Source organism: Cyprinodon variegatus, unplaced genomic scaffold, assembly GCF_000732505.1.
Source record: "Cyprinodon variegatus isolate N-32 unplaced genomic scaffold, C_variegatus-1.0 Scaffold26, whole genome shotgun sequence".
Taxonomy (NCBI): Eukaryota; Metazoa; Chordata; class Actinopteri; order Cyprinodontiformes; family Cyprinodontidae; genus Cyprinodon; species Cyprinodon variegatus.
The window spans coordinates 381,968-395,307 of NW_015150479.1; the positions used below are offsets into that span (position 1 = coordinate 381,968).

Here is a 13,340-nt window from a genome sequence, read left to right on the forward strand (position 1 = left end):
CCTCCATTATTTAAATGTCAGCAAACAGCAACAAGTCTCGTAGATCTCCAGATGCATTTGAGATATCAAAAAAGTACTCCAGAGTGTTGTTCAGCATGGGGGTGAGTAGAAAATGAAGGCTAATCATGTTTTGGGTGTACTATTCCTTTAATGAAACACCTCCAGAAGTTTTATAACAAGGAACATGCCGAGATTAGCGGACTCGGCAAACAAAAAGGAAGCAGCGGGAAGCAGCTAACTTTGATGGAAAGGAAAGAAGTGAAACTTCTACCATGTAAAAGTATACAGGCCAACAAAAATAACAGATGATACTTGATAATGATAATGACACTTTTCTTTACATGTTGACCAGGTCAGAGAACTTTTGGTTTGAGATTTTATGCACAGTTGTTAAATAAATGAGTCATAACATTTATATTTGAGTTGTTTCTTATTTTTTTTTTAAACAATAAAAGCATTTTTTAGGTAATAATTCAGTGCTGTTTTATCGGTATCGTGTCGGAGGTGAAAAAAGTGGATTGGTGCATCCCTAATTTAAACACATTTTTTTTAATCACCTGAATATCACAACTTGGAGCTCTCAGTGTTAAAACAATCCAAAGATATGAGGAGGGGAGCCACCTCAGATGAAAAAAGAATAACATTCAATGTTAATCAATGTTTCCTATAAGCTGCACGCTTGTGCACTTGAACATTACTCGTGCATTCTCAGTGCTTGAAAATATATGCAGTGCGTAAGATAAAACAAACTGTATTAAAGCAATAACATTTTCTCTGTATCATTTTGAATCCATGTTACATTTCTTTTTTTAACTTAAAACCAAAAAAAAAAAAAAAAGAAAGAAAAAAGAAACCAAATATTTAGGGAATACGTTCATCACAGTTTTGGCTTTTATATCATCTTTGTGACCGCTATCACAAAGCCTGCTGGAAGCTGGTAGTGTCAGTCTGCTTTACTAGAAATGAGCTGTTGTGGAAAACTCTTTAATCCCTATTTTTTCATAATAAAAATATTAGATTTAAGAGTTGTATTTGGATGAATTTGTTTAATAAAATGTGAGTGTGCTTTAAAAATAAAGGTTCAGCAAGTGGCATTCAGCGCATCAAAGATCACTACAGATGCATAAATAAATGATAAAACAATAAGGATACATGGCGGCCCTTAACATTTATCAGTCTAAGCTTTAAGAGCAATAAAATTCAGTGGTTTGTAGCAGCCCTGCTATCCAACATGCACACATTTTAAGACACACCTCTACTGCACAGCAGGATACTTTTTTGGGGGGATATATTCACGTATATGATAAAGCAAAAACATAAACAGAGGTCAATCTGCACATTTTCAGATACAATGGTTGCAGCAGTTAGATCTTGAAGCGGCATATTTGGACAAAAACTGGAGAAGTAATCTAGAGAATCTAATTCTAAGTCAGCTTTGTTCATCTCTTTGTGATATTTATTAAGATATTTCTTATTCAAGGATATTAATTATGAAATGCCTTGACTTTTATACAATTAATGTTAGTAGAAATGCTAAAAAAAAACGGTGTAACTAAATATTATACAGAGTTATAGGAATTTATACTGTATCACAAGCTTCTGCTTGCATTTCATTGTGCAAAATGTGAATTTAATGTAAGCGAATAGTTATGTCCGAAAGGCTTAACGTCTCATTTCTTCCAGAGCAGGACCCTCGCCCTCACTGTTACATATAGTAAAATAATTTTGTTACTTTGCTTGTTATGTGGGCCAAATCTTGTAAATTAAAAAGTAAACCAATGAAAATTGCTGCTTTAATCTCTTATTATTTGAATAATCACTGTAACTAGCTACAATCCTGGCTGTGTAACAAGTCTAATATCAGTGTGAGGCCTCAGGTTGCACATGTGATGTTGCTCATGATGGTACTCAGTTTTATTCAGGGGGCTTGTGTGTATGTCCAGAGTTGAAAAATTAGAGGGAACATTGGTAGTAATGGTTTGTATTTCTAACAGAGACCGTACCGCCGTTGCGATTTCCGGAACAGTGGTCCATTTTTGATGACGAAAAGGACTATATCCGTCTTTTAATAAGCTCTGAGCTGAAAACCCAGCATAACCTTGCCAGTACTGCCCGTTCTTTTACAACGGATGAGGAGTTTTTTTTGTTTTTTTTTTAACTTTTTTTTTATCTCTGCCTGCCGATTGACCAAAACAGCACCCAGTTCCATCCTGGCCAGACGCCCTGTAAAAGCTGCGTTAGTGCCCCAAAAGGGCGGACATAAGTTCCAGACCCGCTGGGAAGAAGCCCCCCCCACCATTACAGCCGCTCACAATGGAGACAGACTCAAATCCATCCTCTCCCCTCCCATGGGACAACCACAAGTTAAGATACCAACTGATATTTTTATATCAATATATTTCATATATTGGTCGCCATTCCAGTCCTCGTAAATGTATATTGTATATAGCTATAGATATTCTGTATATATGTCTAATTTATCTGCACCATCAACCTTAAGTCAAATTCCTTTAAAGTCCAAACCTACTTGGCAATAAACTTGACTGATTTTTGTTTTGTCATCTTTTTTTGTGTTTTTCCTCATTTGTCCCGGTGTGCATTTCTACAGTCCAAGCTTACTCTGATATACATGCTGCCGCTCGACAAGCTGTCTGCGTCTGTCATCTTATGGAAGGCAGCTGGGTTTATGCCCCACAGGTATTTCCATGTTTTAGCATGGTAGCACATCTTGTGATTACCATCCTAGTCTAGCTGCTAACATACCAGAATTAATATGACATAGTAGCGTGCTATCAGTTGCCGTGGCAACGGAAGTGGTGCGTTCCCCACATCACTACTTGTTCTCATACACATTTGAGTGATGTCACATCTAATGCATTGCATATATTGGCAATGGTTCATTAGTTTAAGTTAAAGTTGATTGATTTAAATGTTACCCTATGCTACTATGAAACCACTGTCACACATCTGATTTTTATATCAGTCATGCTTCTGGACATCCCCTCAGTGGATCACAATAGCAGAGTTAATGGACTAAAATATCAAAGACTCTACCTCAAGAACTCATTTGAACTCTTATGTTTACTGATTATTTCATGTATTCTGTTTATTCCAGTAGCTTGTAGTGTTCGCATATTTTATTAAACATAATATTACTGTGATGGGGGATTATTAGGTTTAATACAGCAACCATTTTTATCTTAAATGTGGTAGCAGCTTGTGTATAAGAGCTGAATCAACTTTTTTTTGAGCTAACAACTTGAATAGACAGAGACAAATATTTTCCTTGTGGTTAATGATTAATAACTCAGCTTGAATTATAAATCAAGTTATTGATATTTAGTGAAGATGAATACATCTTTGATTTTAAACAACCGGTCCAAAACATCCAGCCACAAAGGTTAACCATTAATAACCCCTGGTAATTGAGCAAATTATAAGTTATAGTCATTTAATTAATGATTATTACTTGGTTTTATCCTTGATTTGAATGACATGTTAAATAACTATAACTTCCAGTTCTAGTTAATATCATATTCATAATCTGCTGGTTAAATTACACAGACAAGGTGTCCTTTGATCAAATTGCAGCCATCATTGCAACATAACTATGAGCAACACTGCAAAGGGTTACATAGATGCATTATTTGAAAGAATATTTCAAATGCCACTAAGAGTCTTCGTATCCCCTTGGCTACACCTGATATAGTTAGGGCTGGGTACCGAACATCGGTTCTTTTATGGTACCGACCGAAATGCTTCGGTTCTACAGAGTATCGAAAAATGCCTCGTCTTTCGGTACCAAGTTTCGGTGATTGGCTGTAACACTTAACGTGATTGCGTCATCCAGGAAAAATACACAGGTGGTCCCGCCTACAGCCAGGGTTCATGTGTATCTGTTGTGAAGCGGTTGTGAGCGTCGTGGAACCCCTTTAAAATGCCCCCCAGGTCAAAAGTGTGGCTTCACTTTATTAAGAGTGATGCCAATAGTGCGCAATGCAATGCAATACATCGTGCACGGACACAATTTAAGAGCAGAAAGTTGCTCGGCGTTGACTGCAAGAAGAGCGGACTGCAGCCGGCGCGACCATCCTCCTCTCAGCAGCCCGTGGGCGGAGCAAAGCCAGAGCGGAGTGAATAATGCTGCTTTCAAACTGGACGCAGCAAGAGCAGCAAAATCACGTTTGCTGCTTCCTTTTTGCTGCTTGAACCAGCTTCTGACGCGCGGCTGAAGAAGCTTTGCTGCTCTGGCTGCGCGGTCGAAAAGTGGCTCTGAAGTGCGTTGGGCGGAGCTACTCTATCCTTTATTTGCCTTGCAGCTATATTTGCTGTGATCAGTGGGAATAAAGTAGTTTTATTATGTTTTTAAGTGGGAAAATCCACCTGAAAACTTAATCAGTGCAGTCAGTTCATCCTGCCTTCCAATATTTCTGTCGGAGCAGGTCAGACCCCCACATACCAGCAGTGCGGCTGTCAATAGGATCCCATTCAACGGGCTCGTTTGTCTCCTGAGAAAGCAGACATGTTAATTTCTCTAAGGGAAAACTGCTAAGTAAAAAGGTCCTCACAATGTAACATTAAATATTAGACACTGATTTTTTTTTTTTATGTAAGACGAAAAATGTAAATGGAAAAATCAGAGCTTAAAATAAAACTCAAGATTTGTACTTTTTTATGTTGTGTAATTTTCTTTTTCTTCGAATTGATATTATAAAACTGGTATCGAAAAAAGTATCGTTCAGGAACCGGTATCGAAGTGAAGGTATCGGTATTGGTACCGGCACCGAAAATTTTTGAACAATACCCAGCCCTAGATATAGTGCTTAGTGACAAAGACTGAGAAACCCACAGAAAGCATTGAGGATATGATGACGATGGAAAAAGAATGAAGAAAGTAAAGGTGGTTTGGTTGGCATCAGTATCCAGATTATGCTACATTCAACAATAGCATTGCATTTTTCTTAATAAAATCAGAAATATTCTAACTGAGATTAAAGTAAATGACACAGAAAGCTGCAAACCACAAGAACTAATCATGATTCACAGATATTTATACAAGTGTTTCATGAGGTTCAAAAACTAGAAAGCCTGAAGTGATCAAAAGGTAAACAGTCTGTCAACAGAGTGAGTTGTCATTTACTAATTTTCAATGGTTGCAAAGCAGAAAAAAACCTGCTCATAGAACCAATGCAAACATCCTCTCCCATGTCATCCTCTGACATGGGAATCGGCTCTGAGCTCGTCTGCCTGGCTGTGTGTTTCCTGGACGGCGCCGCCTTTTACAGTTGCTTTTTATACTCTGCTTCTGTCTCCTTGAACCCCAGGCAGCCTCAGCAGATGGCTGCTCACACTGAGCCTGGTTCTGCTGGAGGTTTAAAAAGGGAGTTTTTCCTCTCCACTGTCACTACAAGCATGCTTAGTGTGAGAGACTGCATTTGAGTCAATGAGTCGATGTAATCAACTGGTTTACCTTTGATAGAAATCTTTGAATAAATTTGACTGTATGATCTGGTGAACTGTAAAGTGCCATAAGAAGTGTTGTGAATTGGCGCTATATAAATAAACTGAATTGAAATTGAATTGAACTACTGACATATGCTTGGAAATGTACAAAAACAAATTTTCAAAGTATCTGATTAGAATGTGTTTCAATAAAAAAATGAGTTTTGTTTTTGATTTTGATAACAACTCAGATGTCCTTTAACACTGGATTAGCACACTTTACTTAAACGTAAAGATCTGGACTTTCTACACCCAGTCTGTGTCGGAATGTAAATATTGCTAAAGGGTTTTAATCCAATGCAAAGCAGTTAGATATCTAAAGCTTTCTGCAGACAGCATGATCCTAGCCGATTCGCTGTTACATTATACTCCGAGTGTATTTGACCAGGCCCATATTAAAGCTTTTATTATTTAACGTGTTTATGTAACAGTGTCATTTATGTTAGAGCAAAGCTGAGACAGTTTCTAGCTTGAAAACATTACCCATTCTGAGACGTGAGTTATCAAAATACAGAAAAGACTGCCATTAGCGATATTATTACAGCTCGCTTCACGTGTTACCAATTGCTACGATACAAAAAATGTTGTGGATGAATTTCACATCGCTCATACCACCAAACGTCACAGCTAACTTTCAGCTAACTAGCAAGCTAAACTTATACATACGAGTGTGAGCGTTGGAGCTGTCCACTTATTATACGTCATGTAATCAAATACGTGAGGCTAGAAAGGGGTAACATTAGCTCACCTCAAAAACTGCCCACAGAAAAGTGAAAGTGAGGTTGTAACGACTGCGTCGCTGTAGGAGCTCTGGCAGAGGTTTCAATGTAATGAGCGATGAAAAACACGCTGGTTAGAGTGGCGCGGCTTGTGCAGCTGGCGCATGCTGATGACGTAAAAGCATGCACGCATGATGATTCAAGGGATACTCGGTACTTAATAAACAATAAAGTAAGAGAAATTTCTTATAAAATTATTCATAATGTTTATCCTTTTAAAGCATTAAAAAAGGTATAAATGGAATTTGGACCCAATGTGTACTGTTTGTAAAAATTATGAAGAAAAGCTTATTCATCTTTTTTTTTGGGATTGCAATTATACAAAAATATTCTGGAGAGATATGTCGATTTTTTTTTTTCATCAAAAAAATCTTAACATTATTTTAACAGCTAAGGATATTTTGTTTGGGATAGAGAAATGGGAACTCGTCAAAACAGAACTTTTATTTGTTATACATTTTTTTTTCTATATTTATGGTAAATATCATATTCACACATCCAAATATTTACAACAAAAACTTAATTTACAGATTTTATTATCTTCTATTAATATCGATATGGAATCCTTAGAATTTAGTTCAAATGCTAAAGCCATGCAAGTTCTAACTGCCCTTAAAGAATTATTATAACCCTCGGGCATAGATTAGATTTGATTTTGACATTTTAAAATTATAATTCTGTTCTGTAAAGCCCTTTGTTGTTGTATATGTTTGTAATTATTAATGTTCTATATTGTTAATGTATGTTCCTTTTTTGCAAAAAAAGAAAAGAAAAGAAAAAAAATACTCGGTCATTTTAACTATTAATGGGACATGGAGGACCAACTCTTCCATATTAAAAAATAAATGCATAAATAAATAAATGCCCAATAAATAAATTAATAAATAAGCATTCAATCAATTGCTCCAAAAAATACAATAAACAAAATAATGTAGGAAGGAATTAAATTATACAGTGAGACATAAATGCATGAATCTCTTTTAATTAGCTTGTTTATTTATTCACCTTTGTAATAATTACCTTATTTATTATTGTACCTTATAATCTTACACTTTATTTATTTATTACTTATTTTTTTAAGTATTTATTTATGTAAATGTGATAATACTTTTTGTCTGTTTTATTCGTCCTTTATGTATTTTTTTACCTCATTTATTTCTTTCAACATTATTTACTTATTTTCTGCCCGTCATTTTTTTTTTTTCATTTCTGTATGCATTTCTGCCTCATAATGAGAAAGGGGTTGTGTCTTAGAGGGTCCATACTTAAATACTCAATAACTATAAAGTCATACAATTAAATGTGCAATTAATATATCAATCAGGCTCCATGACTACTTTTTACTCATTTTTATCCAAAATAAAATTTATAAAATTTATAAAATTTAAAACATTGTTATGAATTCAAATTATTCTTTGATAGTTGTATGCAGAATTTATAAAAAAAAAATGTGGATATTGTTGATTACAAAGTAAAAATTTTATAGACCTTTTTTATAGAACAATTTCGGTGATTACCTGTCTATTTAATAGTCCAATTGCACCATACCTGGTGTTAAAGCAAAATCTCTGACCAATCAAAAACTCTTACTGTAGAGAGCAATAGTAGCCTAGTAAACTAGCCCCACCCGCCAGCGGCCAAAAATCGTTTGTGCCTGCGAGTGGGTGTAGCCTCGATCAATGGCCCAGGCCCTAGAACTGGCGGGCCAATCACAACACAGAGATGTGTTTTGAATTTCTGGATGCAAAGCGGGCGGGGTTTTGAGGGTGAGATGACAAAGTTACACGAAAAAGCATATTAAGGAAGAGGGCAACAACTATTGAACAGTTCTCGTTTGACTCAGCTTTGGTATCAGTTTTGGAAGGATTAGACTTGGGGTTTTCGTTGAAACGTGAGCAGGAATAGGCTCTACGTTCATTCATTTTTACGAAGGATGTATTCACCGCTTTACCAACAGGCTGTTTGTTTACACTCCCCCACCAGCTTTCTGTCGCGCTTACTACGTCACAGTCAGTTGTGCTCATTGGTCAGAGTGTTGGCCAATAGGCACAGATATGGTTTGAAAAATAACGGGTTGTTCTCATCAACAATCTTCCGATGTCTCATTCATCGGGGCCAGACTAAATTACATATTTAGTCTGGTTTATCAGGCTAGAACAAAAGCATTTTACTGCTGATATGTCCCAAAGACAAGCAAGAAGAATGGAGGAGTTTAAATATCTTGGGGTCTTGTCACAAATGAGGGGAAGATGGAGCGGGAGGTCGACAGGCGGATCTTTGCAGCCTCTGCTGTGAAGCGAGCGCTGTACCGGTCTGTTGTGGTAAAGAGAGAAAATTTTCAAATATCAGTATATTTCTGTGTAATTTTCAGAATAGTTTTAATGAACCTTGTATCTTTCAGAAAGCACCTGTAAAGAACTTCAGCATAAAAATGGCACAAAAACAGTTATTGTGATCATTATTTCTTATTTAAGAAACAAACCAAATAAAAAACAGAAGTGTCTCAATTCTGCCCTGGGATGGACTAGCAACCTGTCCAGGGTGTACCCCGCCTCTCACCTGTAGACAGCTGGAGATGGGCATCAGCATCCCTCGTGATCCCAGCTAGAATTAAGCATGTCAGAAAATGGATGGATGGATGGAGTTTCTCAATTCTCCCCACATTTTACTATGGAATAGATGTTTAAGGTTGAATCAATTACTACAATGATAAACTGCAACTCTGATTTGAGATCTCATCCTACTGAACTTGGTCACATGGCAACAACTCACAGCTAGATAAAATGTATAAACTACAAATAATATCGGCCCTGAGTTTCTCACATTTGTGGAACTTCATACAAATATCCAAATCATTAGTGTCCAAATGCCATATTGATAATTGCATTTCAAAAAAGGAAAACAGCAACAGCAGATTACAAAGCAAAGCTGAACCAAAAGAAAAAAAGTAACTAGCAGCTTCCTCGAAATGTTGTTAAAAAGTACACTATTTGACTTTGAAATGTACAGGAGTGAAAGTTATAAACACTCCCTCTAAGTATTACTCAAGTAAAGTAAAGATACTTAAAAAAGTACTTAAGTACAGTAATCAAGTAAATTTACTTTGTAAGTAAGTAAGTAAGTAAGTAAACTTTATTTCTATAGCACTTTTCACAGACCAGGGTCACAAAGTGCTGCACAGATTTATAAAAAAGTTTATATAAATTAAAACAACATACAGAAACAGTAAACACAGTATTAAACTAAAAAACAAGTTTAAAAAAGTGGGTCTTTAGTTGTTTCTTAAAAGTGTCTATACAAACTTTCTATTGGGTTTTCGTGGGGAAAGGGGTTCAAAGCTGTTTCAAAGAGTCCTGCACCTCCTTGCTGTGATTGCAGCTCATTTATTACAACATGGAACTATCAAAATGCCAGGTTTTCCTAGGTCACCATTCCTGAAAATGTTCACTCTTAGTTGACATAATGTCAAAGTTTATTTATCACAACAATTTGTCACAGAGAATTCTGCAACACTACAGGTTATCTTTCTAGAGTGAGGGAATTAGGGGGTTGGTAATGCATTTAAAGTGACCAGTTTATCATAAGTTTTTCATTTGAAATCTTGTTATTCTTCATAAGTTTAAGTTGTATTAATACATTTGTTTCTGCATCCCCTTGTTCATTGTTCCCTTTAATTGTTTTTTTATACAGGCCACTGTATTAACATTAGCCTAACATTTGCTATGACCTGGCACAGAAAAAGAATCCACTGATTTATCATTACGATCATTGTTATTATTTACAGAACTAATCTGTGCCTTTGTCATTTCTGTGGAAATTGTTAGAGAAGCCTAAAATATGCAAGACATAAATACTTACATGGACAGAATACTGAATGTTATTGGACAGGATGAAGGGTTTAGCACACTCTGTTTCCAGACCATTAACTGTGATCTCTTGAAACATACACCGAGAGGAGGAGCTTCAAAGCAGATCCTGGATCTCTTATCTCCTGCTCTAAAAACCCTGTGTCAATGCACACCTTTTTCTGTGGATTTAGAATTGGTAACTTTTAGGGGCATCCACTCAGATGTCCATCCTTGATGGTAAAGAGGACCACACTCTAAACTATGTTCAAAAGTTTAGTAAAGCATGCAGCCTACTTTTTGTATAAATATTCTGTACTTGATGCATCATTCAAACCTCACTAGTGACATCTGCTGTTGGACAGAGGCTGTAAAAGACTTCATACTTCAACTATTAAAACAGGGCAGTGTTTGCAAATGAGAATATTTTTTCCAAACCCATGTATTATTTCTATTCCATTTTCAAAGCAAAACGCTGCTAATATGCTGATGTTTGCGGTAATAGTTTTCTCCAATGATTTCTGTAATGAACTGATTTGATTAGAAAGATGCGCTGTAAGCTTTGTGTTTGACCGAAGAGTCAAACAGCACTAGTAAAGTCACTATTTATATCATGGCCTCATATAAGAGACCTGTATCTGTACTTGTTCTGTCAGATCTCAGTGCTGCATTTGATACAGTTGATCTTAAGATTTTTTTTAAAAAGACTTAAACATTTAATTTGAATTAAGGAGTCAGCTCTAGGATGTTTAGATTCTATTTCTCTGACACAATTCAGTTTGTCAATGTTAATTTTTTTTATTTTTTTTTTATTTTGATTTTGATATACTCTAATAATCCCAGAGGGAAATTACTTCTCTGCATTTAACCCATCCCCTTGGGGAGCAGTGAGCTGCCATTGTGAGGAGCAGTGTGAGGTTAAGGGTCTTGCTCAGGGACCCAGAGTGGCAGTCTGTGGGAGTGGGGGATCAAACTCACAATCTCAGGATTGAAAGCCCTATGCCCTAACCACTAGGCTGCCACTCCCCTTGATGAATTCTCTTCAAGCTCGAGGGTTACCTGTGGAGTACCACAGAGATCAGTGCTAGGGCCAATGGTCTTTACTACAGTGAGGAAAATAAGTATTTAAACATCCTGCTATTTTATAGCTAAAAATCGTTTTTTGGATTTTTTTTTTTTTTTTTTTTTTTAGATTATGTCTCTCACAGTGGACCTGCACCTACGATGGACAATATCAGACCCTTTCATGATTTCTCATTGAGAGAACTTGCAAAATAGCAGCGTCTTCAAATAATTATTCTCCTTACTGTATATATATGCTCCTAATTAGTGGAATTATTAGACAACATGGGATTCATTTCCACTTTTATGCTGATCATACTTAGATATATCTGTCTATAAATCCAGATGAAGCTAACCCATTAAATATTTTAAAGGCATGTCTTGAAGATATAAAAATCTGGATGACTATTAACTTTCTGCTCCTGAATGCAGACAAAACAGAATTTATTTGGCTTTGAACCAGAGTCTTTGAAAAAAAGGCTGATTAGTCAGTCACTTCATTAGGATGGGATTAAATTGATCACAGAAAATAAAGTTGTTGTTTTTTTTATCAAGACCTGTCATTTAAATCCAAAATCAAAGAGGTTTCTAGAATTTCCTTCTTTGCATCTGCTTTCATCAATATTGCAAAAATTAGAAATATCCTGTCCAGGGTTGAAGCTGAGAAACTAGTCCATGCGCTTGTTTCCTCAAGGCTGGACTAATGTAATTCTTTACTATCAGGAAGTCCACAAACTATAGATAAAACCCTTCAGCTGATCCAAAATGCTGCAGCCAGAGTTCTGATGAAAATTAAACATAGAGATCATATCTCTCTGGCTTCTCTTCTTTGGCTTCCTGTTAAATCAAAAATAGGATTCAAAAATCCTCTTTTTAACCAATCTGACTGTATGATCTGGTTGAATTGTCTCTTTAAAGTGGGTTGAGATGACACGTGTTGTGAATTGGTGCTATATAAATAAACTTAAGTAAATTTATTTGAATTCTATACTGTATGAGATCATGCTCAATGGCGCAGTGGGTTCTGGGTTTGATTCCCGGCCTGGGGTCTTTCTGCATGGAGTTAGCATGTTCTCCCTGAGCATGCGTGGGTTCTCTCCGGGTACCCGGCTTCCTCCCACAGTCCAAACAAATGACTGTTAGGTTAATAGGCTTCTCTACAGTCCCCTTAGGTGTGAGTGTGTGTGTGAATAGTTGTTTGTCCTGTTTGTCTCTGTGTTGCCCTGCGATGGACTGGCGACCTGTCCAGGGTGTACCCTCTTGCCCATTGACTGCTGGAGATAGGCACCAGCACCCCTCGTGACGCCAGGTGGGATAAGCGTGCTAGAAAATAGATGGATGGATGTATCAGCATTATAATAATTATATTACCAATGATCACAATCACGTGTAGATAACTACAACATTTAGTTTGTTCTAGTGTAGAGCTTTCCCACAAGCTCAAAGTGGACACCAATGCATTGCTAACCTTTAATCTGAGTATAATAATACATCCAATGGCCAAATTTGTGTTCACAAAAAAGAAAATTCATATTGGTTTCCCATCACTCACATCACAATCAGCACTTCAAACAACAGCCACTCTATGTGAAAATCTAGGGGAGGACAGAATAAAAAATAAAATAATGGTAGTCTCTGCAAATTTTTTCTTGAAAATATAAAAAGAGGAGCGTAGTTTGGCTAGTCAAAATTTCTTAATCGCTCTAACAGTGCATCTGACTAATCTAGCTGTAAAGGTAGGTAGGTAAAAGGCTCATTTAGTTCAACAGAAAGACAGCCTCTGAACAGGATGAGTGCAGTGTTCAGACAAGTTAGCTGGTATCTGATCAATATAAAGTTTTTTTATTTTTTTTATTCAAACCTGGGAATTTTTCTTATCATGATAGAAAATTAGTCTAGGCAATGGAAAAAAATTTAAGTAAATGTCAAGGAAATAACCGTTCACAAGAAAAACCTACCAGGAAGCATAACGTGGCTGACAGTTGACTATTAAATATTAGTGCACAAAACAAGGCAATTATAAACCAGTTATAGTTGCCTCAAGACAGGTCTCTTTCTGTTTCTTAACAGCGCAGCTAAAATACAGCATCTGCAAAGCTATACAGGCAGACAGAGAGAGAGAGATAGATAGATAGATAGATAGATAGATAGA

At 36.4% G+C, this 13,340-nt stretch overlaps 1 protein-coding gene across 1 annotated transcript in view; it reads right to left on the reverse strand.

Moving 5' to 3' along the window:
• Window positions 1-6,369, reverse strand: part of ipo11 (importin 11) — a 179,039-nt gene extending 172,670 nt beyond the window's left edge. The window contains exon 1 of the mRNA XM_015396107.1: window positions 6,251-6,369. The gene's annotated coding sequence lies outside the window, so the exon portion shown is untranslated. The remainder of the gene's footprint in view (window positions 1-6,250) is intronic.
• Between the last annotated feature and the right edge of the window lie 6,971 nt (window positions 6,370-13,340).